This window comes from Sus scrofa, chromosome 7, assembly GCF_000003025.6.
Source record: "Sus scrofa isolate TJ Tabasco breed Duroc chromosome 7, Sscrofa11.1, whole genome shotgun sequence".
In the NCBI taxonomy this organism is placed as follows: domain Eukaryota; kingdom Metazoa; phylum Chordata; class Mammalia; order Artiodactyla; family Suidae; genus Sus; species Sus scrofa.
Window position 1 is genome coordinate 62,769,254 of NC_010449.5, and position 27,006 is coordinate 62,796,259.

Sequence of the window (27,006 nt, forward strand, 5' to 3'; positions counted from 1 at the left end):
AAATTAAGTGAGTACATCCTGTTGTAACAAACCTGACTAGTATCCATGAGGATGTGGGTTTGATCCCTGGCCCTGCTCTGTGGATTAAGGATCCAGTGTTGCCCTGAGCTGTGGTGTAGGTTGTAGATGTGGCTTGAATATGCCATTGCTATGACTGTGGCACAGGCCAGCAGCTGTAGCTCCAATTCGAGCCCTAGACTGGGAACTTCTATATGCCGAGGGTGTGGCCACACCAACAACAAAAATATTAAATGAAAACTCAAAAGAATGAGAATTGCGGAAACAATTTTGAAAAGAAAAAACAAAGTTAGAAAAAGCACACTACCCAACTTTAAGATTTACTATAGGAGTTCCCGTCGTGGCGCAGTGGTTAACGAATCCGACTAGGAACCATGAGGTTGCGGGTTGGGTCCCTGCCCTTGCTCAGTGGGTTAGAGATCCGGCGTTGCTGTGAGCTGTGGTGTAGGTCGCAGACGCGGCTCAGATCCCGCGTTGCTGTGGCCCTGGCACACAGCTCCAATTCGACCCCTAGCCCTAGACTGGGAACCTCCATATGCCACAGGAATCGCCCTTAAATAAATAAAATAAAATAAATAAATAAATAAATAAATAATAAATAAATAAATAAATAAAATAAAATCGCCCTTAAATAAATAAAACAAAACAAAATAAAATAAAATACAATAAAATGGGCCATAGATCTAAATGAAAGTAGCAGCCCAAGAAATAGCAAAAAGACAAAAAAAAAAAAAAAAAAGATTTACTATAAAGCTACAGTAATCATGATAGCATGGTATTGGCAAAGAGAAAGGTACTTAAGTCAAAGGAACAAACTAGGGGAGTCCCAAAATAAACCCAAATAAACATGACCATTTGATCTCTATGAAAGGTGCAGAAGCAATTCAAGAGAGGCTAGTTTTTCAACAAACACTGTTGGAACCCAAATGTTTAAAAAAAAAAAATTAACCATAAACTAAACTTTACATCATAAGCAAAAATTAATTAAAATGGGTCATATGGGAGTTCCCATGGTGGCTCAGCAGGTTATGAACCCGACTAGTATCCATGAGGATCACTGGCCCCACTCAATGGGTTAAGAACCCTGCATTTCCATGAACTGTGGTGTAGGTCACAGACACGACTCAGATCCGGCATTGCTGTGGCTGTGGTACAGGCCAGCAGCTGCAGCTCCAATTCGACCCCTAGCCTGGGAACTTCCATATGCCACAGGAATCGCCCTTAAATAAATAAAATAAAACAAAACAAAATAAAATAAAATATAATAAAATGGGCCATAGCTCTAAATGAAAGTAGCAAATCTATGAAATTTTTTTTAATTTAATTTAATTTTATTTATTTATTTTTTTGTCTTTTTGTCTTTTGTTGTTGCTGTTGTTGCTATTTCTTGGGCCGTTCCCAAGGCATGTGGAGGTTCCCAGGCTAGGGGTCCAATCGGAGCTGCAGCCACCGGCCTACGCCAGAGCCACAGCAACGCGGGATCCGAGCCGCGTCTGCAACCTACACCACAGCTCACGGCAACGCCGGATCGGTAACCCACTGAGCAAGGGCAGGGACCGAACCCGCAACCTCATGGTTCCCAGTCGGATTCGTTAACCACTGTGCCACGACGGGAACTCCAATCTATGAAATTTTAATAAGAAACAGAAGATCAAGTATACCAGCAATGAACAACTATATATATTTGAAATTAGAGATAAACTTAACAAAATATGGATAAAAATTATATAAGGAAAACAACAAAACTCTTAAAAAATTAAAGCTCTAGGAGTTCCCGTCAGAATATCAACACAACACAATTTCAAGACATACTATAAAGTTATTGCAATCAAGACAGTGTGGCATTTAGTGAAAGAACAGACAAACAGGTCAATGAAAACAGGTCTAGAAATAGACCCACACAAATACAGTCAACTGATCTTTAACAAAAGAGTAAAGGCAATTCCATGAAGAAAGAACAGTCTTTGTAATAAGTAGTACTGGGACCAACTGGACAGCCACATTATAAAAAATAAATCTAGACAATATGTCTTTCACAAAAATTAACTCAAAATGGATCACAGACTTATAATCCAAACTTGCATCAAAATGTAAACTACATAGTGATGAAACTGTGGATTATAACATAGAGACAAGAGAATATTACTCAGTCTTAAAAAGTAATTAAATCCTGATACATGCTAAAATATGGTTGAATCTTGGAAATATTATGCTAAGTGAAATAAGACAGGCACAAAAGGAGAAATACTGTCTGCTTCCACTTACACCAGAGACCCAGAATATTTAAATTCATGGGGAATGAAAGTAGAACTATGGTTACTAGGGGCTGAGGGAGGAGAAAACAAGGAGTTATTGTTTAATGAAGTTTCTGTTTAGAACAAAGAAAAAGTTATGGAGATGGGTAGTGGTAAGAGCACAAAGTGAATGTAGTTCAAGCCACTATATGCACTTAAAAATGGTTAAAATGATAAAGTTCTATGTTATGCACACTTTGCTATCAAAAAAAATTCATAGGAATATACGCCAAATGAAAGTCAATTTAAATAATATTTAAAATACAAAATTAAAAAGAAATGATCAGATTTGATTTTTTTTTAATCTATCTGTATGTTTACAACAGACTCAGCCAAAATGAAAGGGATCAGAAAAGTTGAGTAACAACAACTAAAAGATGCAAAAAGATGGAGTTTCCACTGTGTCATGGTGGGTTAAGAATCCGACTGCACTGGCTCAGGTCATTGTGGAGATGCAGGTTCAATCTCCAGCCCACTGCAGTGTGTTCAAGGATCTAGCATTGCTGCAGCTGTGGCACAGGTCTTACCTGTAACTCAGATTCAGTCCCTGGCCTGGGAACTTCCAAATACTGTGGTGTGGCCATAAAATTTAAAAAGTAAAAAATAAAAAAATAAAAAGATGTAAAAAGATATAATATATTAAGCAAATGATCTTAAGCTGCTATAATATGTAACGGAGTAGATTTTAAGACAGAAAAAGGGTCCCTTCATAATAATAATTCCAATTCACAAGGAAAATACAAAAATTCTAAATGTATACAAATCTAATAACATAGCCTCTAGATACATAATGTAGAAACTAACAGAATTTTTTTTTTTTTTTTTTTAGGGCTGTACCTGCAGCATATGGAGGTTCCCAGGCTAGGGGTTGAATCGGAGCTGTAGCCACCAGCCACAGCCACAGCAACACAGGATCCAAGCCAAGTCTCCAACCCACACCACAGCTCACAGCAACACCAGATCCTTAACCCACAGAGTGAGGCCAGGGATCAAACCCACATCCTCATGGTTACTAGTCAGGTTTGTTAACTGCTGAGCCACAATGGGAACTCCAAAACTAACAGAATTTTTCAGGAGAAAGTGGATAAACCAACAATGATGGATCAAGACCAAACCTTATTAACAATATATGTAAGATTTATGCAATACCATAACAAACTTGACCTAACAAATACGAACATAACTCAATGTTCCACCCAACATCCAGAATATACACTCTTGTTAAGTATATACAATATTAAATATTGACCACATTATGGGACATAAAGTAAGCAGAATCACATTTCAAAGAATTAAATCTTGACAGAGCATCATCTCTAATCACAGCATTAAGTTAGGAATAGTTAATAAGAAAATCTTCATACATTCATATATTAAAATTCCGACATTCAGAAATCAATAAGATCCCAAAGTTTAGAAATTAATAAGTCAATGAAAAAACTAAGATTACATTTAGAAAATATTCTCAACTCTACAATAACAAATTCCACAAAGCAAAATTTGTGAGATGCAACTTAAGTACTACTTGGAGAAAAATTTATATATTTAAATACATATATTAGCAAAGGAGACTAAAAATTAATGAGTTTGAGCTAAGCAACTATTATAAGTCATTAAAACTAAAGTAAAATAAGCTCAAAGAGATTAGAAGGAAAAAGTTAAAAGCAGAATTCCAAAGGAAATAATCATACTGAGAGGATTAATAAAGCCAAGAATTGGTTCTCTAAAGAGACTAAAAAACTGACAACTCCCGGAAAACTGATAAAGAAAGAAAAGGAGTTCCTGTTGTGACTCAGCAGTAATGAATTCAACCAATATCCCTGAGGATGAGAGTTTGACCCCTGCCCCTGCTCAGTGGGTTAAAGCCCCAGCATTGCTTGAGCTGTGGTGTAGGTCAAGAGCTGTGGTATAGGTCACAGACACTGTTCAGATCTGGTGCTGCTGAGGCTATGGCTATGGCGTAGGCCAGCAGCTGCAGCTCTGATTCAACCTCTAGCCTGGAAACTTCCATATGCCACAGGTGTGGCCCTAAAAAAAAGAAAAAAAAAGCGGAATTTTAAAAAAGGAAGAAAAGAAAAAATACACAAATAATCAATATCAAGAAAAATAAAACATAAAAATAAGATTATTTTTTAAATGTTTTTTTAAAAAGCAAAAAAAAAAAAACCATTCCCTTGGAGTTTCTGCCATGGCTCAGAGGTAATGAAACCGACTACTATCCATGAGGACGCGGGTTCAATCAAAATCTATACTTAAATGTCTTGCCATTACAACACTGTACGACTTCCAGGGGAAAAATAATATAATTCTATTGAGAGATATAAAGGAAATTTAAGTAAACGGAGGTACTTACTAATGACCATGGATTGGAAACCAAAACTAAAACGTGTCAATTCTGTTTGAATTGAATGCAGGCAAACCAGCCAGGATTCAAGGGCAGAGTGAATGGCTTATAAGGGCCACTGAAACCTCAATGGAATGAATTATAAGTAGGATGTGAGTTAAGTGAAGTTCCTGTATGTCACTCTTTACTCACCTGAAAGTTTTATAACATTCCTTGGAGTTCCTGTCATGGCTCAGTGGTTAATGAACCCAATTAGCATCCATGGGAACATGGGTTCAATCCCTGGCCTCGCTCAGGATCTGGTGCTGCCATGAGCTGAAAACATTCCTTGACAGTATCTACTACTTATGTAGTTTCACTGAGTTAGAATTCAGAAAACAATGTTACTTTTCTGGTGACTTACATTATCCAATTTTGAAATTTATAAATATCCTTTCCAAGAAACTATTGGTACAGAAGTGCACCGAAAGCAACAAAAAACTGAAATATCTTGCAACACCTTTTCCAGATATATTTTCAACTAGGTAAAATTAATGTTTTCCTGTTTCCATATAATAATTTCAAGATAATAAAACCAGTTTCTCCCTACCACCACTACATAAATGTTCAACCAATATCTACAGCCCTAAAGGGGCCTGCATCTGATTCTGTCTTAGATATCCTCTAAATAATAATCAGTTAAAACAAGAGTATAAACTATAGTAAGGTAGTAACACTAAGAGAAAAACAAAATTACTAAGCACTTAAGCAAATTCTTTAAATAACTTTCATCCAGGATATTTGGCATCTTCAAATAAAAATTGTGGAGACATCTCTGTTACAAGCATCAAAATGTGAAACTTCTACATCTGTAATCACATTGTTAAATAAAAGCATTTTTTGTACAGCGTTTACAGAATTCCAAGCATTTTCTGCCTCATAAACAAGTACATAATCTAGGTTTTTTCACAGCTTTCTCACTTCTATTTTGATAGTAATTTTTTTTTTCAATTCACCTGAATGTTGCTAATTATCACCTTACTTTCCACAGGAAGAACATTTTTTATAAGGATATTTCCATTAGCTTATATGTTTAATTTAAATTATATGACACAGATACAACGGGTATAAAAGGACTGAGGACAAACACAAGTCATTCTTGGTAAATATATAAATCAACTGAACTAGCAGGAGCAGAAATATCTACAAGAGATCCATGGACTAGCCTGAGCATTAAACATACCACAGGCCTCAGTCAGTATAACAAAGGAAAAGCAGAACTTTTAGTATTTTAGTATTCTGAAAAAACAATAAGTGGAAGCCATTTAAGATAATTTCAACTGTACACTGAACTTTTAAAATATTTCTGTCCAATAGGATACCAACAAAGTATAAAGAGAAACCAACAGAAAATTAGCAACTCTAACAACAACAACAAAAATCAAAGGTGCACATTCCCCACAGGTGTCTAGTAAATACGACTTTTCTATATAAAAGATAAAATTATGTTTTACCTTTAGTTATACAATAGATCGATTATTTAGCTATATTAATATACACATTAGCATTACCTCTTCAGACACATGTGCTTGTTGGCTATAGAACAATAACTAGTATACATCGCCATCTAGTGGAGAAATAGTCACATTTCCTGAGCCTCCACTTGAGTTCTTTTAATTAATTTCATAGTAAACCTAAGAAAACTGACTTTTAAAAAGGCCACAGATACAATCTACAGTATAAAACAGGTGATTAACAAGGACCTACTATATAGCACAGGAAAACCTACTCAATATTTTATAAGAACCTATATGGGAAAAAAGAACATGTATGACTGATTCACTTTATTATATTCCTGAAACTAATACATTGTAAATCAACTATACTCCAACAAAATCAAATTTTTAAAAATGCCATCTTTTCACTCATGTCATTACAAAATTTTTCATAATCACTATTCTAACCAACAGTTTCTGTTTGATCATGGATATTTTCAAATATTTGGAATTTCCCCAACATCTTCTGAGAAAATTTTCCACAGGGAAAAAAAGAATAGTGACAACTGATTTTCCAAAGGAAAAACTTAGTATTCACACTGTTCCTTTAAAGAGAATAAAATACACAAAAGTCACTACATAAAAATACATTCTGTGAGCAAATACTAATGTAAAATGTTCTTCAAAGTTCCTATGGTCATAATAACAAACAGCAAAAGAAATATGGGCAAAACATAAGCAGAGTTTCTAAACAATTTCTTTTTTACCTTTCCCACTATTAAATAATGTAACAAAAATTTTGTATTTTAACAAGTTTAATGCATAACTTTAATGTTACATCATCCTTTAAAGACTGTAAAATTTCTCCTTGAATAGTTTTAAATATACATACTTTTAAACTATAAAAACATTCTAATCATGTTAGCTAAATTGAATGCAACTAAACTGAATTCAAACTCAACTATTTTTGAATCACAGGCAATGTATATAAATGTAACAATATAAATGTTGAATAAAATCAGGCACCAGGGAGTTCCCATCGTGGCTCAGCAGTTAACGAACCTAATAACCATGAAGTTGCAGGTTCAATCCCTGGCCTTACTAAGTGGATTAAGGATCCGGTGTTGCCTTGAGCTGTGGTGTAGGTCACAGACGAGGCTAAGATCCCGTGTTGCTGTGGCTGTGCAGCTCCAATTTGACCCCTAGCCTGGGAACCTCCATATGCCGCAGGTGTGGCCCTAAAAAAATTAATTAAATAAATAAAATAAAATCAGGCATCAAGCATGAGGAGGTATACAACCAGTAGTAACAGAGTTTTCCTCTTAATACTCATTTCTACATCTCTGCATAAACTCAAAGGAGAGTTTAAGTGTTTTTTCTCTTTACATCATTGATTTAATTCAAACTGTTACTTGTCCACTACTCTGTGGTGTTAATTCATATGAATAGCATATCAAACATTAATCTTTTAACAATATGTAAGGATTTAATGCTACATTAATTCATATCTCAAGTGGCTGATGAGCACAGTGCCTAGCAAAAGAGTATATATATATATACTCAAAAGAGTATATATATATATATATATACATTGTAAATCTACTACATATATATATATACTACTATACTACATATACTACTATACTACATATATATATATACTACTATATATATATATATGTAGTAGATTTACAATGTTGTGCCAATTTCAGCTGTACAACAGTGACCCAGTCATACATACATATTCTTTTTTTAATATATATTATTTTCCATCATGGTTGATTCCAAGAGATGGGATATAGTTCCCTCTGCCTTATAGTAGGTCTTTATTGTCTATCCACTCCTTTTTTTTTTTTTTTTTTTTTGTCTTTTTGCCATTTCTTGGGCCGCTCCCACGGCATATGGGAAGTTCCCAGGCTAGGGGTTGAATCGGAGCTGTAACCACCAGCCTATGCCAGGGCCACAGCAACGCGGGATCCGAGCAGCATCCGCGACCTACACCACAGCTCACGGCAACGCCGGATGGTTAACCCACTGAGCAAGGCCAGGGATTGAACCCACAACCTCATGGTTCCTAGTCGGATTCATTAACCATTGTGCCACGACGGGAAATCGCTGTCTATCCATTCTAAATCTGACAGTTTGCATCTACTAACCCCAAACTCCCAGTCCATCCCACTCCCTCCCTCCTCCCCTTTGGCAACCACAAGTATGTTCTCCATGTCTGAGAGTGTTAGATTCCACATATAAGTGATATCATATGGTATTTGTCTTTCTCTTCTAGACTTATTTTACTATGATAATCTCTAATTGCATCCATTGTGCTGCAAATGGCATTATTTTGGTCTTTTTATAGCTGAGTAGTTTTCCATTGTATATATGTACCACATCTTCTTAATCCAATCATCTGTTGATGGACATTTAGGTTATTTCCATGTCTGGGCTATCATGACTAGTGCTGCTATGAACATATGGGTGCATGTATCTTTTTGGGTTTTTGTTTTTTTGTTGTTTGTTTGTTTCGTCTTTTCTAGGGCCACTCCCATGGCATACGGAGGTTCCCAGGCTAGGGGTCGAATCGGAGCTGTAGCTGCCAGCCTACGCCCCAGCCACAGCAACACGGAATCCAAGCCACGTCTGCAACCTATACCACAGCTCATGGCAACGCTGGATCCTTAACCCACTGAGCAAGGCCAGGGGATCAAACCTGCAACCTCCTAGTTCCTAGTCAGATTTGTTAACCACTGAGCCACAACGGGAGCTCCCATGTATCTTTTTGAATTGTAGTTTTGTCCAGATACATGTCCAAGATGGGACTGCTGGACCATATGGCAATTCTATATTTAGTTTTCTGAGGACCTCCATGCTGTTTTTCATGGTGATTGTACCAATTTATATTCCCACCAACAATAATTTTGGAGGGGTCCCTTTTCTTCATACCCTCTTCAGCATTTGTTATTTGCAGATTTATTAATGACAGCTATTCCGACTGGTGTGAGGTGGTAGGCACCTCATTGTAGTTTTTGATTAGCACTTCTGTAATAATTAGTGATATTGTGCATTTTTTATTGTAGTTTTTGATTAGCACTTCTGTAATAATTAGTGATATTGTGCATTTTTTCACATGCCTGATGTCTATCCATATGTCTTCTTTGGAGACATATCTACTTAGGTCTTCAGCAAATTTTTTTGATTGGTTTTTTTTTTTTGCTGTTGAGTTGTATGAGGTGTTTGTGTGCATACTGGTGATTAAGCCCTTGTTGGCTGCATCATTTGCAACTATTTTCTCCCATTCCAGAGGTTGTCTTTCTTTTTTTATGGTTTCCTTTGCTATGCAAACGCTTGTAAGTTTGATTAGGTACCATTGGTTCATTTTTGTTTTTATTTCTTTTGCCTTGGGAGACTGACCTAAGAAAAACATTTATACAGTTTATGTCAGAAAATGTTTTGCCTATGTTCTTCTTGTAGGAGTTTGATGATATCATGTCCTATGTTTAAGTCTTTAAGCCATTTGGAGCTTATATTTCTGCATGGTGTGAGGGTGTGTTCTAGTTTCACTGATTTACATGCAGCTGTCCAGTTTTCCCAGCACCACTTGCTGAAGAGACTGTCATTTTCCCATTTTACATTTCCCTACTTTGTCAAAGATTAACTGACTGGAAGTGCCTGGGTTTATTTCTGGGCTCTCTGTTCTGATCCACTGATTCAGGTCTGTTTCTGTGCCAATAGCACACTATTTTGATCACTGTAGCTTTGTAATATTGTCTGAAGTCTGGGAGAGTTATGTATGCCTCCTGCTCTATTTTTTTGTTGTTGTTTTTCAGGATGGCACTTTAAGTGAATGACCCAATGTAAAGACTTTTGATCAGATTGTTGGATTATCGTGGAAACCTTAACAATATTTTAACCTTATAACTTTTCCATATTGGTCAGGGTACTAATTTTATCAAATCATATTGCTTTACATTTTTCTTTCTTTTGAATGCTACAAGGAGTTAAAAATTTGAAACTATGTACTCTGATAATATGGCTTTTAAAAATTACTTCAGAACTTCAACCTGACCTGAGCACAGAGGGGGAAGATAGTATCAACAAGATAGTTTGAAGAAAAAGAAACCTCTTGCTAACACAAGAATCATACCTACAGACCACCCAGTACAGTTTTCTATTCTTCATCACTATCAGATACTCAAAACTACTGGTTTATCAAAATTACCATACTACCTAGACCCTAGGAATAAATTGATTTTTCTATTTATAAGGACAAAAAATGAAAATATTTCCTTCTCAGTTAAGACAAGGTTGGAGTTTTTTCCTAAGAGAGTTTAATTCAGAAGTCAGTAAGGCTTCCAGTTATTTGGAAACTAGGAAGGGTCAAGTAGCAAACTAGAAAGACTGCTGACTCTCTCCTCCAAAATCAATGTAAAAAAACTATAAAGTGAGAGGAATCATGGATGTGAGGAACCAACCACAAACTTCAAGAAATCCATGTGTTTTGAAAGAGTAGTGGGAAAGAGGAGGACTATGACCTTTAGTGAAGAGTAATACTGGTGATGCTGAAGGAACAGGTGAGAGAAAAATTTGCATGGCTCTTACCTCCGACATGTTGCACTAGAACAATTCTTGTCTGTCCCACCAATACAGAAATCAGCAGCAATAACCCAAGTTGCAAGTGCCATGGGATAATAAGGCAAGGCAAAAATCCTACCAGGTAATGAAAAGAGTTAAGATGTCCTACTCCATTTGAACTACTGTAATAAAAATACCATAGACTGGAAGGCTCACAAACAACAGAAACTTCTCACAGTTCTAGGAGTATGGGTATCAACATGGTTGAGTTCTGATGAGTCCTCATTTGGGTTGCAGACCACCAAATTCCCACTGTACTTTCACATGGCAGAGCACAGAGAGGAGAAGCAAACTCTGTCCTGACCCTTATAAGGGCACTAATCCTATTCACGAGGGCTCTGCCCTCACGACCTTATTGAATCCTAATTACCTCCCCCACCTCCCAGATCATCACATTGGAGGGTAGGGTTTCCACATATGAATTTAGAAAGGACATAAAGGAGTCCCTGTCATGCCTAAGTGGTTAACGAATCCCACTAGGAACTATGAGGTTGCAGGTTTGATCCCTGGCCTCACTCAGTGGGTTAAGGACCCAGCGTTGCTGTGAGCTGTGGTGTAGGTCGCAGACGTGGCTTGGATCCCACGTTGCTGTAGCTCTGGTCTAGGCCAGCAGCTACAGCTCTGATTAGACCCCTAGCCTGGGAACCTCCATATGCCGTGGGAGTAGCCCTAGAAAAGACCAAAAAAAAAAAAAAAATTAGAAAGGACATAAACATTCAGTTCATAACAAGATCTAACCATCATTTCCTCTTCTATCTTCTCCCCTTCCAAACCTCAGACTGGTTAGACTAGAAACCACAGCAGTTTTTTTCCCCAAATGTGCAGGAAAACTGCATTTCCTACCCTTCTTTACATTTGGGTCATGTCACTGAGTTGTAGCCAAAGCGGTGTAGGCAGAAGAGATAGAAGCCAATTTCAGGACTCACCCTTAAGGACATTCTATGAGATCCTCTAGCCTTCTCTCCCCCTCCTGCAACAACCTCGAAAACTACATTTGAGATGGTAGCATCACAATATAGAACCTTGATCTCTAAGCCAAACTCTGTATGGGTGAGAAATAAACCTGTGTTGTATTAAGTCACAATTTCGGGGTTATTGGTGCTACTTAGCCTCCCTTATCCTAATAAACAACTTAGAGATTGTCACCCTCCTTCCTGCGATTCTGACCAGAGGAGTTCCTTGGTGCAGCACCAACAAATATCAACAGTGATTTCATGGTACCTGAAACTCTTTTAACTCCAAACTCATACTATCCCCTTCTGAAAATACACACATACACACATAGACACACACACACACACTCTCTCTCTCCCTCTCATACACATTTCTTTTTACACTATTTTAGCACAGTGGGAATCCTTTCAGATTTCTATCCTCCAGAACTATAATATAATAAATGTTACTTTAAGCCACTGTCTTGTAAGTATTCTTACTCCCTCACCTCCTAGTATGTTCAGAGACACTTTCAGCTTCTCCTATAGAACAAATTTAAAATAAGAGGGATCTCAGTCATGAATCAACTGGAAGCTGACCTGCTGATGATCAGGAGCCTGCCAAAAACCATGTCTGCACTCTTTCTGGAGGGGTTATTTCTCATACCATCGAGAAAAGAGTCCTAACTCAAGAAAGCCATTTATTAGCTGAAGGATAAAACACTTTTTTTTTTTCCTTCTCTTTTTACAATCACACCTGCAGCATATGGAAGCGCCCAGGCTTCAAACCACAGCTGCAGCTGAAGCCTATGCCATAGCCATGGCAACTCTAGATCCAAGCTGCAACACGAGATCTTTAACCCATTGAGTGAGGGCAGGGATTGAACCCCCATCCTCAGAGAGACAATGTTGGGTCCTTAACCCATTGAGCACAAAGGGAACTCAGGTAAAACACTTTCTACACAGAGTTCACTTTCACTCGGTCACTTCCTGTAAGTAGTTCAGGGTTGATTACTGTGGAATCATAAAATGAATATTTAGATATAGCTGCTGCCACTTATTAACTTGCCTTTGGAAAGTCTCTTGTTTATTCTGCTCTAGAGAATTGAAGAAATAAGTGGATCCTAAAATTTTAGATTTTACAAACTAGTAAAATTCCCCAAACAAAAATTGTTGCTAGGTTTTTATTTCGTAAAGTTAGGACTTAAAAAAAAAAATTAGAAGCAACTCTTTATGTTTATAAAATAAAGAACATTTAGGAGTTCCCATCGTTGCTCAGTGGTTAATGAATCCGATTAGGAAATATGAGGTTTCGGGTTCGATCCCTGGCCTTGCTCAGTGGGTTAAGGATCCCACATTGCTGTGGCGTAGGACGGCGGCTGCAGCTCCAATTAGACCCCTAGCCTGGGAACCTCTATGTGCCATGGGAGCAGCCCTAGAAAACGCAAAGGGACAAAAAATAAAAATAAAAATAAAATAAAATAAAGAACATTTAACAAAGTATATGTTCCAAAAAGACTATCCTTTAAATTGGATAAATTGAACTTTGTTAAAAAGCCACATTCTGGGAATACTGGTGGAAGCTACTACATAATTTTAAATCTCCCTAAATATCTCCATAAAAACAGACAGAGTAACCAGGATACCAAAACCAAATCTATAAAAAAAAAAAAAATATCAACTGCAAAACTAGGTAAACACAAAAGTACACCACCAACCACTACAAGACCTGCATGATATCCAACATCAGTGCAGGGAGGAGGAGAGGGAAACAAAAGGAAGCAAAGTGGTATCTGGGAGCCATGTGAATCTCTATAAGACACAGGTATGCTCTCAGCAAGCAAACAAGCGTGCAAAGGCCCTCAACAAGGTCTGAAGTGAAGGGGCTGGAGTAGTCAACGCCTTATGAACTCTCAAACATTTGGGCAAAGTTTCTGGTACACTGGGGAGAAACTGCAAATAAAGTCATTGTAACTTTAATAAGGAAGACACAATATGGACAAAATAAAAACCAAGTCCAGATAAATCCTAGAGAGGGGAAGGTGATATTGCCAGAAGATCTAAGAAAGTTACTGGCCATTCATTAAAACGTCTCAAAAACAACAGAAAATATTTTTCTAAGTAATTACCTACTTTTTTTTCCTTTTCTTTTTTAAGGCCGCACCTGCAGCATATGTAAGTTCCTGGGCTAGAGTGTCAAATCAGAGATGCAGCTGCTGTCCTACAGCACAGCCACAGCAATGCCAGATTCAAGTCACATCTGCAACCTATGCCAGAGCCACAGCAACACAGGACCCAAGAAGCATCTGCTACCTACACCACAGCTCAGGGCAAAGCCAGATCCTTACCCACTTAGCAAGGCCAGGGATCAAACCTGCATCCTCATGTATACTTGTCTGGTTCATAACCCTCTGAGCCACAACAAGAATTTCCAGTAACTACCTACTTTTAAAATTTTTGACAATCTACTTGGAAGATTTCAAAGGACCTAAATATCACTATGTTCTTAAAAAAAATACACTGGTTACAATCAACTATAATCATTAGAAATCAGAGCCAATCCAATATTAACATCAAATGATGTTGTATTATTGATTTGGCAAAAATTATTGAAAGAAAAAAAAATTACAAATAGAATTCTAGACACTGCCCAAATGACCATATCCTACAGAAAATAATCCAGAATACAGAAAGTAGGAAGAAGGAAAAAAAGATCGTCCCTCATATTCACCATCAAGACATAAAATACTCTTAAAACCTTAGTGTTTTGTCATTTTTGATTTACCTATTTAGATATGTGCAATCAATGTCTACATATACATGATTTTTTTCACAATAATATTATATCATAAACTTTTCTTTCTTTGTTTTCTTTTTACAGCCACACCTGTGGCGTATGGAAATTCCCAGGCTGGGGTCATATTGGAACTGCAGCTAAGGAATACGACATAGTTACAGCAACACCAGATCCCAGCCACATCTGCAACCTACACCACAGCATGAGACAACACTGAATCCTTAACACACTGAGCAGGCCAGGGACCTAACTCATATCCTCAGGGAGATAACACTGGGTTCCTAACCAACTGAGGCACAATGGGAACTCCAGTATTTTTCTTTAAATCACTTCAATGGTTGTTTAATATTCCACTGGATGGCAATATTATTATACTTTTCTGTTTATGAATGCCACTAAAAAGAACATCTCTGTGGCAGTTTTTAAAAATCTCATTATTATTAAATGTGGTAATGTTAAAGTTTTATTCACTAATAGGCAAATAATACAATCTTTGTTTTTCATAAAGTAATTCCCAAAATCAATAGCATATTTCGGAAGAAAAATTATTCTAAAAACTTTAATGAAGGGAGTTCCCGTTGTGGCTCAGCGGAAACAAATCCTACTAGTATCCGTGAGGATGCAGGTTCAATCCCTGGCCTCCCTCAGTGGGTTAAGGATCCCGCATTGCCGTGAGCTGTGGTGTAGGTGGCAGATGTGGTTCGGATCCTGTGTTGCTGTGGCTGTGGTGTAGACCGGCAGTTACAGCTCTGATTCAACCCCTAGCCTGGGAACTTCCATATACTGTGGGTGTGGAACTTCCATATACTGTGGGTGTGGCCCTAAAAAAAAAGAAGAAAAACAAATTTTAATGAAGAAAAAATCTAACTCTAATTTTTAAGGAATATTTACATGTAGACCAAAAGCTTCCAGAACCAACCAGTAGCATGTGACAAAATATTTTAAAGGAGATTTCAATTCTAAAACAGCTAACAGTGGAGTTCCCATTATGGCTTGGAGGTAATGAACCCGACTGGTATCCATGAGGACATGGGTTAGATCCCTGGCCTCACTCAGTGGGTTAAGAATCCAGTGTGGCTGTGGCTGTAGTGTAGACCAGCAGCTGTAGCTCAGATTTAACCCCTCGCCTGTGAACTTCCATATGCCTCAGTGTGGCCCTAAAAGACAAAAAAAAAAAAAAAGGCTAACAAGAACATACACATTTTACAGATGTGTATGAAGACTTTAATTTAAGTAAGATAAAATTAATCACCTGTATGAAATAAAGACAATAGAAATTAAGCCACTGAACTCCTAAGCTGAGTTTCATAAAACAGTAAAGAATCGAAAAGAAACTCAGACAGTGAGTTTTTGTAAATGAACTTCCTAAGTTACAGTTCACATACCTAAATGAATAAGAATAATCTTGCCCACTGTGCCAGCTCATGCCACTGAATACAATGTTCTACTTTGGGATGTCATAAGCTGTATCACACAATATCTGCAGCTCCCATGCTGGCAACAAGCTGTTTGACATAAATTAAGGAAAAAGCTTCAATTTACATTAAACTTAAAAGATAATAAAAGTATTAAACTACTAATTAGTTTCAAGACATGCTGCTGAAAGAAAAGGTCTGTCACACTTCAGAAAACATATCATTAAAAAAATAAATTTAAATGTTTAAAATATTTTTAGGTTATATGTATACAGTTGAGACCTCATGCAAAACTGCATTTCAACATCCAAATGTAAAAAGTATCTACAAGAAATTACCATTCAAATTCTATCCAAGAAGTAGAGCAATAATGCAAAAATTTTTCTAACGTTCATCAGAACACATATCCTTGTACTTTAACATGATCTTAGGTCACATTTAATAAGACATGACTTCCTAAAATCAAAACATTATTTAAAGAAAATATATTAATAACAAAATGCACAATGTAGGGGTGAAAAACTTTTCCTTGATCCTCTTAGGATCCCTGGTTGGGCCTGAAAATTAAACTGACAAGGTCATATTAACAAGATAAAAGCAAATAAATTTACTTAATTTAAGTTTTACGTGACATGGGAGCCTTCACAAGGTAATGAAGTTGTGAAGAAACAGTTAGGCCCTAGCATCTTTATACTAAGTATGATTAACAGTGGCTAGTCACAGAAAAAGGGGATGAGCCAAAGGTAGTAAACTGGGAAAACTTAGCAAGGCCTGTTCCTTAAGATTTCTCTTGGCATCCTTCACCTTTGGTGATAAGGATGCTCCTTTCCTCCAGATAAAGGGAGGGCACCGCCCACATGAGGATCTTATGAACTGCTTCAGTTTTAAAATATTTCATATGCCAAGATACCATATTTTGGGGTAGTGTGTTCTGAACCCCATGAACACAAAATGAAAATATCCTATAAATTACCCTTGCCTAACTATTTATCATTTAGCATACTAGATAGAGCACCGCGAAAAAAATCAAGCCAATACTAATCAAAATAAAGCAGTGTCTCTATTAATATCAGACAGAGTAAAAACCAAGAAAAATTACCAAGACTAAAGACACTGAAAGGTTTAAATCACTAACAAGACATAAGCAATCCTAAATATGTAAGCACTTTACAACAAAATGTCAACATACACAAGGTGAAAACTCATTAAAGAACAACACACAAATCCACAATTATAGTTGGAAACTTCACCACACCTCTCTCAGTGATCAGGAGAGTAAGTCCTCAGAAAATCCACAAAGATACAGTGTACTCATTATTATCAACCAACTTGACCTATGTGACACTTGCAGACAACTCCAAACAACAAAGGACCATCTTTTCAAGTGGCACATTTACTCAAAAAAGACCCTATTCTCATCATTAAAAAAAAAAAAAACCCTCAACACATCTATAAGAAATGAAATCAAACAAATGTTATCTAACCACAACAAAATAAACTGGAAATCATTAACAGAAAGCTACCTCTAGAATCCACAAGAGTTCCTGTCGTGGCTCAGCGGTAATGAACCCGACTAGGATCCATGAGGACATGGGTTCGATCCCTGGCCTCACTCAATGGGTTAAGGATCCCAGTGTTGCTGTGAGCCATGGTGTAGGTCACAGATGTGACTCAGATCCCTTTTGCTATTGCTGTGGCATGGGCCGGCAGCTGCTGCTCAGATTCGACCCCTAGTCTTCCATATGCTGCAGGTAGGGCCCTAAAAAGACATTAAAAAAAAAAAAAGTTCCCAAACACTTCTAAAAAACACCTGGTTAAAAAAGGAAGAGTAGGAGCTCCCTTGTGGCACAGCAAGGTAAGAATCCAGCATTAACATTACAGCAGCTCAGGTCGCTATTGCGGTATGAGTTCAATCCCTACCCAGAAACTTCCACATGCCATAGGCGTGGCCTAAAAAAAAAGAAGAGCAAAGGGAAATTTTTTTTTTTTTGGTCATTTTGCCATTTCTAGGGCTGCTTCTTCAGCATATGGAGGTTCCCAGGCTAGGGTCTAATCAGAGCTGTAGCCGCCGGCTTACACCAGAGCCACAGCAACTCAGGATCCGAGCCGCATTTGTAACCTACACCACAGCTCATGGCAACACCGGATCCTTAACCCACTGAGCAAGGCCAGGGATCGAACCCACAACCTTATGGTTCCTAGTCAGATTCGTTAACCACTGAGCCATGACGGCAACTCCCAAGAGTAAAGGGAAATTTTTAAATATCTCCAACTACATGAAAATAGAGTAGTTCCCAACATGGCTCAGTGGAAACAAATCTGACTAGTATCCATGAGGATGCAGGTTCGACCCCTGGCCCCACTCAGTGGGTTAAGGATCCAGCGTTGCTGTGAGCTGTGGTGTAGGTCAGCAGCTATAGCTCCAATTCAAACCGTAGCCTGGGAACTTCCATATGCTGCACATGGGCCCTAAAAAGACAAAACAAGAAAGAAAGAAAGGAAAGAAAGAGAGAAAGACAGAAAGAAAAGAAAAGAAACGAAACAAAACGAAACACAACATACCAAAATTTGTGTGAAGTAGGTAGACTGGTGCTAAGAGGGAATTTCTAATACTAAACACATGCATTTAAAAAGGGAGAATAGGAGTTCCCGTTGTGTCTCAGTGGTTAATGAATCCGACCAGGGAACCATGAGGTTGTGGGTTCAATCCCTGACCTTGCTCAGTGGGTTAAGGATCCGGCGTTGCTGTGAGCTGTGGTGTAGGTCACAGACACGGCTCAGATCCCACATTGCTGTGGCTCTGGCATTGGCTGGCAGCTACAGCTCTGATTAGACCCCTAGCCTGGCAACCTACATATGCCATGGGAGTGGCCCCAGAAAAGGTGAAAGGAAAAATAAATAAGTGAATAAATAAAAAATAAAAAGGGAGAATAGCTGTTCCTGTCGTGGTGTAGCGGAACTGAACCCGACTAGGAACTGTGAGGTTGCGGGTTTGATCCCTGGCCTAACTTGGTGGGTTGGTGATCCGGCATTGCAGTGAGCTGTGGTGTAGGCCAGCAGCTATAGTTCCAATTCAACCCCTAGCCTGGGAACCTCCATATGCCACAAGTGCGGCCCTAAAAAGAAAAAAAAAAAAAAAGGTGGCTCAGCAGGTTAAGGATCTAGCGGTGCCACCTCTGTGGCTCTGGTTACAGCTGTGGCATGGGTTCGATCCCGGGCCCAGGAATTTCTGCATGCCGTGGGTGTGGTAGAATTTTTTTTAAATAAAAAATAAAAGAGAGAACAGCCTCTTATAATACTTAAGCTTTCACCTTTAAAAAAAGGCAAAATTAAGAAAAAGTTAAACCCAGAATATGTGGAAGGATGGAAATGGTAAAAAGCAAAAATCAATGTAACTGAAAATGTAAAATCAACACAGAAAAAAAAAAAAAAAAATCAATGAAACCAAAAGCTGGTTCTTTGAAAAGATCAACGAAATTGATAACCCTCTTGACAGACTGATCAAGATAAAAATAAAGACAATGTATACCGCCAATATCAGGAAGGAGAGGAAGATATTAAAGCAATTCCATAGACATTAAAAAGATAAAAAGGGCCTATTACAAACAGCTTCACACTTATAAATTTCACAGATTCCTTGAAAAATACAATCTACCAAAGCTAACTGAATAAGAATAGATAACTAGAATAGTCCTGCACCTATTAAAGAAATTGAATTCGGGGAGTTCCTATCATGCCACAGTGGAAAAGAATCCAACTATTATCCATGAGCATGTGGGTTCAACCCGACTTTGCTCAGTGGGTTGGGGATCCAGTGGTGCTGTGAGCTGTGGTGTAGGTCACAGATGCGGCTTGGATCTGGCATTGCTGTGACTCTGGTGTAGGCTGGCAGCTGCAGCTCCGATTTGACCCCTAGCCTGGGAACCTCCATATGCTGCAGGTGTGGCCCTAAAAGGACAAAAGACCAAAAAAAAAAAACCATGTTCAAAGCACATTTCAATGATTATTCAATTCAAAGTATCTGATGGTAATAACATGAGTGTTAACTATTTATTAATTGAACTATCTACATACACTTTATATACTTTTCTTTACACACATTAAATTTCACAATAAAAATTTTTTAAAGTTAACTGATCTATATCATAAATATGCTCATTTATTTATTTTCTCAGTTTTTCAAAACTTGTCCCATAATAGCAAAAACTCTCAAGATAAAGCTATGAAGATGGAAAGTTGGTATGGTCCAACAGAAAATAAAAAGATTGAAGATTTAGACTCCAGTAAAATCATCCCTGTTGTACTCTAGCAGTTTCCAAAACTTATATACCTGGGGATACTAAAGACAATTATCAAAATAGTATTTACAGATATTCGAATAACCCTAATGCAAAACTGTAGATAAATAAGAACAGACTATCTGGCTATCTACATTCCAAACAGTATAAAATCCAAGTTAAAAACACCTTCAACATTAAAGAGTATCTGTGAGTTCCCTGGTGACACAGTGGGTTAAAAATCCAGTATTGTCACTGCTGTGGCTTGGGTCGCTGCTGTGGCCCAGGGTCAATCCCTGGCCTGACAACTTCTGAATGAGTGGCCAAACATACACACACCGGTGGTGGTGGTGTGGGGGGGACACAGAGAGAGAGAGAGAGAGAGAGAGAGAGAAACAATATTTGAATCAAAGGTGCTCATGCCAATTGCCAAAAGCAGTCGTATGGTAAGTCTGTCCCATGATTACCCAATTTAATGCAACCCCAAATCAAAGCAACCTTCAAAGTAATCTTCTCTTTATGTTGCCAGTTTTGAGATAAAATACCTAGCAATTAAGTTATAACAAATACAGAATAGTTAAATGGTTAATATTTTACTTTGCAAAAAGTAAAAATAACATTCTCAAACATATTTAAGATGATTAAAAACATGTTTATAAAAACTTCAGGAAGAATTATTTTTTTACTAAAAATGTTCTGAAATTAGTAAGAACAGTTTATTAGTTAGCTATTGCTACTTAACAAATCATTCTAAAATTCAGCAGCTTAAAACACGTACATTTGTTACCTCACAGTTTCTAAGGAATGGGGTGTTACTTATTTAGGTCCTCAGTTCAGAGTCTCTTACAAGGTTGCAGCCAGGGATAGCCAGTGCTACAGTCATTTCAAGGCTTAACTGGGACACAATCTTCCATTTTCCTCATTGGTTGTTAGCTGGATTCAGTCCCTAGGGGGTTACTGTTCAGCATGGGCCACTGGCCAAAGGCCCCCTTCAAGTCCTTGTCTGGTGAGGCTTTCTACAGTTCAATCCTAATGTGGCAGGTGGCATCTTCAAAGTGAGCAAGCAAGACAGCCCAGCAAAAAGGAAGTTAAAGTCTTTTATAACCTTATCTCCATAAGTGACATCCCACCACGCCATATTCTATTACAAGTGCGCCCCTGGGTCTAGTCTATCCTCAAGGAGAAGGGATTACACAAAACTGTGACCTTCAGGGTTATATCAAAAGGCTGCCTTTTTATAAGCAGCATAATGGAGAAAGCAACTAGAGGAGTTCACAGTGGGTTAAGAATCTGACCACAGGAATTTCTGTCCCATTGCGGCGCAGTGGTTAGCGAAACCAACTAGGAACCATGAGGTTGTGAGTTAGATCCCTGGCCTTGCTCAGTGGGTTACGGAACCGGCATTGCTGTGAGCTGTGGTGTAGGTTGAGACGCGGCTCGGATCCCGCGTTGCTGTGGCTCTGGCGTAGGCCGGTGGCTACAGCTCTGCTTGGACCCCTAACCTGGGAACCTCCATATGCCATGGGAGCGGCCCTAGAAAAAGGCAAAAAGACAAAAAAAAAAAAAAAAAATCTGACTGCAGCGGCTCAGCTCCCTGCAGAGATGCAGGTTCAATCCCTGGTCCAGCACAGAGGGTTTAAAGATTTGGCTTTGCCACAGCTGTGGTGTAGGCTGCAACTGTGGCTTGGTTTCAGGCCTGAGAACTTCCATATGCCGCAGGTACAGCCATAAAATAAAAATAAAAATAAAGAAAAAAAGAAAAAGCAACTGAAATAAAAAGTTAGGAGAACTGGAGTCTAATAAGTACGTGATTATATGCAATCTCTCTAGGCCTTAATGTTTTCAATGAAAAGAACTGAGAGGGTAGCCTGAACAAATTTAGTATTAAATTCTAAATACTGTGCTTTTCTACTCGGTCTGTTACTTAGTTATTTTCAATCAGAGAGCTGTAGCCACAGGCCTAAGCCACAGCCACAGCAACACCAGATCTGAGCCACGTCTGCAACCTACACCAACAGCTCACAGCAATGCCGGATCCCTAAGTTCACTGAGCAAGGCCAGGGATGGAACCCACATCCTCTTGGATGCTAGTCGGGTCTGTTAACACCTGAGCCACGGCGGGAACTCCTCTACTAGGTCTTTAGAAAAGATTACCAAGGATTAGAGATACTTGGCCATAATGCCTCATTTTACAAGAGAACAGAACTGCAGGAAGGGTTATTAACACACACAGTAGTTAAGTCAACCTTACTCTGCTCTTAGGCCCAGTGCTCTTGGAATTGTAACATATTTCTTTTGCAATTAATGCCCTAAAACAATTGCCTCTCTTTACAACAGCCTCAAAATCCAACAAATTCAAAAGGAAGAGAGAATAATAATATAGCACCAAGAAGAGTTGCCATAGTGGTTAATGTGCAATACCTCTTTTTCTTTCATCAAACCCTAAAGCTATCTGGGTAGGTGGCATGTGAGATGAGGGTGAGCTATACTCTGCCCATCCTCAGTCACAAGTATCTGGATATATTAGTAATAAGATTACTTGCTGGAAGGAAAGTATAACAGGTAATAGATAACACTAGAGAAATACGGTCACTTTGAACAAAGTAAACAAGATGAAATGTAACCTAAATGAAGTATCTAAAAATAGAAACTGCAACCAGAAAGGGCAAGGTTTGCCCCCATTGGGATCCTAGAAAATGAACCATCCCAGAGGTTAACAATGGCAATGCAAGTAATGCAGGCCACATCCAGGGAAGTAGTTACTCTACGAATCTAATGACAACTGGACTGACAGATAAATCCTTAGGAATATAGAAGCATCAATCCGAGTCTGGTACCATTACACATTTCTACTACATAAATATCTTATTTGCTCCTATATCAGGTCAAGGTTGGGGGGCAGTTTTCCCTTATCAGAGAATCCCCTTCACCAACAATTTCCCTTTACCAGCCATTATAAATTGCAACGATTCCAACTCTGGTACAAGAAGTGCAATAAAAACATAGCATGTAAGTACAACTGTTATGTCTGGCAAGTATAAAGCAGAAAGGTATTTGTATTTGTCAAAATATGTGTGTACATATACACACATGTATAGATGCATAACTGGATCCAAAATTTCTATATAAAAATGGCTTAAAGACTGCAGTGGGTTGGTGGAAGCTGGGGCCTAGAGGTTACCATAAATTTCTGTTTGCATAACAAACAAGCAAGATTACCCATAACAAAGAAAAGATTGCACAGATGGGAGTTGCCCCAAGCCCCTCATTCCTATTAGCTAAATATACAATGAAATTACTTCAATAAACCACCTTTAAAAAAAAAAGTGTTAGTTAAAAATGTCAACACGAGCTGAAATAATAGTATTTCAAATAAAGCTTTTTTTGGATACTTTCAAAAGCTTTTTTTCATACTTTCTGTTGGTACTGAGTGAAAGGAAGAATGGACTTCCATTCTGAACAGGGGTGCCACAGTTGAATTTTATGAAGTTATTGGCTTTTACTTCCTAAATTATGAGCATACTCAGTCAGGCAGATATAAATTTCAACCAAATCATCCCAGGAGGGAACAGCTCAAAAGACAATAAACATCCATATCAAAGTACTGCAAAAAACAGTTTATGCATTTTATACTTTTTTTACTCAGTGTCCACAACTTATCTGCATATTTATCTTTCTCCTAGCCTTTTATGCAAATCAACAAAGGGTTATATTTTCTTTCTTTTCTCACTTCTTACCTCTCTTTTGTTCCTCAGTTTTAAAGGAATGGGAGAAAGTAGGAGCAATAAGGACAATTTAAAGAGGTCTCAAATAGGTCTCTAATTAGTCGAGGTAAACTGGTAAAAAGCGAAGAGGATGTTTAAAGATTTGAAATATAAAACCTAAACCCTACAGCACATACTACTTAATACTATTATGTATGAATACTTTTTCCAGTATAGCCCCATCTAATGATGTCACCACCACCAATGACCATATCAGTCATTTATGAACAGTCATTTTTCAATATAGCAGTGGGAAGGAAGGAAGGAAGGAAAGAATTAAGGGAGGGAGAAAAAGAAAATTAAGGAAAAAAGAAAAAAAGGGAGGAAGAAAGAAAGGGAAAGAAGAAAAGAGGAAAGGCAGGTAGGGAAGCAAGCAAACAAGCAGGCAAAAAAAAAAAAAAAAGGAAAGAAAAAGAAAAAAGAAGGAAAGGAAGAAAGAAAATACATACAACAGACTGTACACGGCCTGCAAAGCATAAAATAGGGCAGTCCTAGCTGCACACAGTACTGCTTTAAGTGAAATTCTACAAAGCAAGAACTGCCTATATTAACTACCCAGCCCTTTACAAAAAATGTGATGACCCTTGGGAATGAAGGATATCCAAATGGCAAAGAGGGATATGAAGAGGTATTAAAAATCATTATTCACTAGGGAAACTCCCAACATGATATCACTACCCACCAGAATGGCTAAAATGAAAAGGATGATGCTAAATGTCACAAGCTTTTGGAGAAGCCAGAATCCTCAAACACTGCTAACAGGAGTATTAATTGACATAACTACTTTGAACAACTTTGTTAGTATATACCTAGATATCTGTGCATCTGATAATACAGTCATTTCACCAGTAGGTATCCACATCCAACATCCAACAGAAGTGTACACAGATGCTCACCAAAATACTTACAAAATGTTCATAGCAGTCCTGCTGATAATAACCAAAAACTGGATGGAATACTGTACAGTATTAAGAACAAACTACTGTTACATACCTTGTATAAACCTCAGGAATATAATATTAACCAAGTGAGACACCAAGGACTGTATACTGCACAATTCCATTTATCTGAAGTCAATAAGTAATTCACTGATGATGTCAAAAATTGAGATAATGGGAGTTCCCGTCGTGGCGCAGTGGTTAACGAATCCGACTAGGAACCATGAGGTTGCGGGTTTGGTCCCTGCCCTTGCTCAGTGGGTTAACGATCCGGCGTTGCAGTGAGCTGTGGTGTAGGTTGCAGACGCGGCTCGGATCCCGCGTTGCTGTGGTTCTGGTGTAGGCCGGTGGCTACAGCTCCCATTGGACCCCTAGCCTGGGAACCTCCATATGCCGCGGGAGCGGCCCAAGAAATAGCAACAACAACAACAACAACAAAAAGACAAAAAAAAAAATTTTTTTTTGAGATAATGGCTACCTTTGGAAAAGGGACACAAATGGGGCTTCCACTATGCAAACAATGCTCTTTCTTGATCTAGCTACTGAACACTTGGAAAGGTACACTTTGTGAAAATTCATTGAGCTATATACTTATGATTTACCGACTCTGCTGTGTCTATTATCCTTTGAAAATTAGCATACTAAAAAGATTTCATATCTACAAACTCTATGCCTGTGAAGGAAAATTGTGTACATCTCCTGTTCATTTTTCTGATTTGCCATCATTACCTCTCACCCATGAGAAAGATATTTTAATTTCTGTTACCTTAAACAGAATTCATCTTTGTTTTAATGAATTTTCTTGGTATACTACTGCACAAGATTGCCAAATGTTTCTGCAACCATTATTTTAGTTTAGGTCCACACTAGATCCCAAGAAGAAACTTTGAAAAGCCAGTAACTTGTTAAAGTTACGGGAGGAACGGAAAAAAAAAAAAGTCTCCTTAAAATGCAGTTTTGCTTGGCCCTTTGTTTTGGCTTACCTTTTTCTACTACCGCTGTGATTTAAACTGCATAAAAACGTTCAAAGGAGCTTTTCAAAAAGCCTGCTCTTGTGGAAACTTTTTTCTTTCTACGACATCCTGTCTAATAATGCTATTATCTTGTGTTTATCCAGTTCCTTCCATCCATGGAGCTTAAAGTACTTCACAAATTCTGCTGGGTGGTGTTACCTTCCAATTAGAGAAATCTGGGCCCAGAGACTTTGTAAACCAAAAAAATTCTAACAGTATCTTTTTACAGCATGGCTAAAGAAGCACCACACTCTGCCAAAACTTAACAAGTGTGAGAACTAAAATACACAACGAAATGAGTGACTCTCAAGGGCACGGAGTCAATCAGAGGTTGAGCCTAGACCTGAACCCTCTAACTCACTGCCTCTTAAAGGAAAAGCAAACAAAACAAAAACCTACACTTCTGAATACATGCTCAGTTGCTGAGCTCTTGTAAGAGGAAACAGGGGAAGATGCCGAAATCATGCGCAAGAAGACCAGAGGACCACACCAAACTGACCTTCGAGCTAGCCCCATCACTCCCGGCCGCTCGGGGCCGACATTCAGAGGGGGCAGTTTCTGTGTGACCCCCTTCTTCTCCAAGGAGGCTGCGGCCGGAAATTCCAAAGGCTGGTCTAAACCCACCCCTCCTTTTCTCCTCCTTTTGTCGTCCAAACCTCCCAACCCACCGGTTTACCTGAGATGAGCCCCGCACCGCCCCGGGAGCGACTCAACGCGCTCGCCCAGAGTTTCTCAGGCCCGACGCGCAGCCACCACGTCAGCCAATCGTCTCTCTCTCGGAACCTCCCCGTCGGGGACTCCTCCGCGCTAGGAGGTGCGCGCGCCGGCGATCAACCCGGGAGAGTGCGACTGGGGAGGGAACTAGCCGCCAGCGGCGCGCGGGGGCCTACGGGGAACAGAGGCGGAGCGCGCGCGGGGCGGGGGCAGGCGGCTCGCACTAGGCATGCGCATGGCGCACCACAGGGGCCGGGGGGCGGGGCCTCTTGGCAGAGGCGGGAACTTCAAAAGTGCTGGCTGGAGTGGCGAAGAGAGAAGGCGATCTTCATAGCCTTCCTCTGCTGCTCCCAGGGCGCTAAGGCTGTCGGTTCTGAGACGACGGGTGCATTCTGT

General features: G+C 38.7%; 1 protein-coding gene across 10 annotated transcripts in view; it reads right to left on the reverse strand.

Annotated features, from left to right (window-relative positions):
* The window catches only part of MIPOL1 (mirror-image polydactyly 1), a 278,917-nt gene extending 252,124 nt beyond the window's left edge, over positions 1 to 26,793 (reverse strand). For 6 of the 10 annotated variants that reach the window (XR_002345852.1, XM_021099138.1, XM_021099134.1 and 3 more), the window contains exon 1: positions 26,573 to 26,781. The gene's annotated coding sequence lies outside the window, so the exon portion shown is untranslated. Of the gene's footprint in view, positions 1 to 26,395 lie in introns of all 10 variants that reach the window. The other 4 variants (XM_021099133.1, XM_021099139.1, XM_021099137.1 and 1 more) reach the window with 4 other exon arrangements.